The 2,949-nt window shown below is 45.8% G+C and overlaps 1 long non-coding RNA gene across 1 annotated transcript; it reads left to right on the forward strand.

Moving 5' to 3' along the window:
* LOC108516133 (uncharacterized) lies at nt 1–1,469 on the forward strand. The gene is made up of 2 exons (XR_001881731.1): nt 1–232; nt 939–1,469. It is a non-coding gene; the product is annotated as an uncharacterized LOC108516133 (long non-coding RNA).
* The last annotated feature ends 1,480 nt before the right edge of the window (nt 1,470–2,949 follow it).

Here is a 2,949-nt window from a genome sequence, read left to right on the forward strand (position 1 = left end):
AGTACTACCTGGCAATCTGTCTAAGATCATTGACAGGCCTGAGAGTTTTCCATACGGCCTGCACCCTAACCTCAGGGAAGAAAACATCCACAATGAAATTTCTACAAGATTAGAAGAAGGAGAGAGGCAACGGGGATTCCATTTTTACTATGAGTATCCACCTCTGAGAGGGATATATCCACCTCTGTGGATGTCACCTACTCTGCAGAAAACCCTTTCCTGGAACTCCCAGGTATTTTAAAAAAGAGTCAGATATCAGACCTATAGACAGAAGGCTCACACCCAGTCATGCAGAATCTCTGATCACCAAGAATTAGAACATTTCTGGATGATGGGCTCTATACATGGAAGAGTTGGGAATCTTTATTTTGAGGCAGAGAAATATGTGGGGGGAAACATAAAATCTACTCCCTTTGAATTGAAATGCTCAGATATTTAAAAACAGCGTTAAAACAGACATTTGTATTTAAGGAAGTGAAAATATTTTCTAAGATGCAGGTCATATGAATCTGTCAATTCCCTTCTGAGTTAAGTCATTCTGAAAAGGGGTTGTCAGTGATACCTGCCTCACCTCACAGGCTATGGGTGAGCAGCAGGTGGACTGATAGATGCAAACACTTCAGAGATGAAAGTTTTTAGTTTAACTGGTCTGCTTAGGTAAGGAGCAAGAATCACTTTGGGGTTTGGAAATAACCTTGTAAGTATGACAATCCCATAAAGGGTTGAGAGGGCGGTAGGTAGCCTTCTCCATTGTTGACAAGGAGGTGGAAGAAGGATGTGAGAACACTTGTTGCCATGAGCACATGAAGAATAAGTGTAAATAAAGGCAGGAGGGGAGAACTGCAAACATTAAGTGTTGGGCCAAGACTTCTTAGGAACAGGACAAGGGACCGTAGGTTGCTCTTTTGACTCTGCTCTTCTTTGAAATGCTTTCACAGGAAACGTGAATCTGATGTGGACCCTCCTCATTTTCCTCCTTTTAGACCTAACCGTCTTCACTGCAGCCTTCCCCTTCTTAACACGACATATAGACAACCCCAGGTCTTGGGTCCCTAGAGGACAACACCGATACTGTGAGGTGTCGATGAGGTGCCGTTGGCTGATCCATAGAGGTAAATGCAAGCAGATCCACACATTCATTCATGAGAATCTGACCACCATAGCAGATTCTGCAGAACTCCACCAGTGCCCTTACCAACAGCCCCTCCATGTGCAGCTGCCACAACAGGACTCATGATGTCAATGTCACTGACTGTTTTGCCAGCACAGGGACCCGACCTCTTCACTGCCACTATGAAAAATAAGAAGGAGTCCACCAGGCCCATGCGAGTGGGCTGTAAGAAGGGGGCACCTGTTCACCTGGATGGCTAGGTTCCTCCTGACACTGGCACTTGAGTGACTTGCACCCTGTGCCTTCAAATCTTTGCAGCACTGTGTACGTCTTCTTTGTAAATGCTTCATCCCTTGCACGCAGACTCCTCATTGTTCCCAGACTCATGCAGCCTCCTGCGTCTTTCTTACAGCCTGTTCCCCACCAACCTCACGTCCCCTATCACTGACACAGTGTCAGGGCTTTTGGTGGAGGATAAGGTGGCAGTGGAGGGTCGGTGGGAGGCAACCTGAATTACGGAAATAATACTCTGGAAAAGCCTTGCTCCAACCAAGCTGCTAGACAATCCCCTTCTCCTGGGGCTGATCTTCCTACTAGCTGCTCTCATAAAACTTCCTGATGCCGGCCCTAGGTTTCCTGGATCATAGGGTCCTTCTGCCTTCTGTGGGACATTCTATACCATTCTCCGCAATGGGCTCCTTCGGAGGGTATTAGGGATGATACCCAGGTGGGAAGCCGCTTCCTTTAGAGAAACAAATCGCTGTGGCTCCCGGAGTGTCACCGGAAAAAACCCTTTCTGGAGAAGTCAGAGGAGCCTGGGCAACTCAGCCTGCCCAGAGCCTTGGTGGTCTCCCCGTTCCGGTGGCCTCCGTATTGGCCGGCAGGGGGCGCCGAGCCACATGCTTCCTGCAGGCCAAGAGTCCAAAACTTCTTTCTTGGTTTCCTTTAAGACAGAGTGAGATGGGCAGCAAGTTTCTTGGTTGCTGACACGGGTAGAGGATAATAGGTGAATAAACAGAAAATTCAGCCAGCATAAATACAGTCTAACTGTTGAAGAACAGATTTCTGAGTCTACCATAACTTTCATGCACTGCAGCACTTCAATATTCAACCTGCCACCTTCAGATTCACACTGCAGCACCTCAGGTAAGAAGGAAAGGAAGTGAATATGCACAGAGGACCTACTTGTGTTACGAGCTTTACAGTTTAGCTGCACTGGAGGAGTTTATTTCTTTCTTGGAATCCATTACATCACCAATCCCCTTCTGAAGGAGGTTATTTTATCCACAAGAGGAAGCATCCAAAGTTGTTCATATTCTCTATCCTGTGACTCCACCAAAATGGTGACAAGGTTTTGAAGCGAAGGAGGGCACTTGACTCTAGGGCAGCCATCCTTGAACTGACTAGCCAGGTGCCCATGGAGCAGACTCGCGTGGGGATTTTATCCTTTTGGAATAATCCAGTGACAAAACTGGATACTATTACTTTCATTCCTTCCCCCGATGCCAGGAGCTATAGCTGTTTTGCCTTTGTTTTTGGCATTTAGCACTTAGCCTAATGCTCGCTAGAAAAGTGCCTTCAAGAAATCTTTAATGGGCCATTTTGGTAGGTCTGGTTGTTGCTGTGGATCTTTTGTAGATGCCTATTTTTAGATTAGAGAAGTTTCTTCCCTTCTGCTCCTGGTTATCTCTCTTGAATGGATTGGGAATTTCATTGAAAGATGGGATTATACAGCATATATCTTTAATCAGTTAATGGGGTGAATTAGATTAGTTGATTTTAGAATACTAAACCAACCTTGTATTCCTGGGATAAACCCTTTTTGGTTATGTGATATA

The sequence above is a fragment of the Rhinopithecus bieti genome, unplaced genomic scaffold (genome assembly GCF_001698545.2).
Source record: "Rhinopithecus bieti isolate Rb0 unplaced genomic scaffold, ASM169854v2 scaffold_34943, whole genome shotgun sequence".
Lineage (NCBI taxonomy): Eukaryota > Metazoa > Chordata > Mammalia > Primates > Cercopithecidae > Rhinopithecus > Rhinopithecus bieti.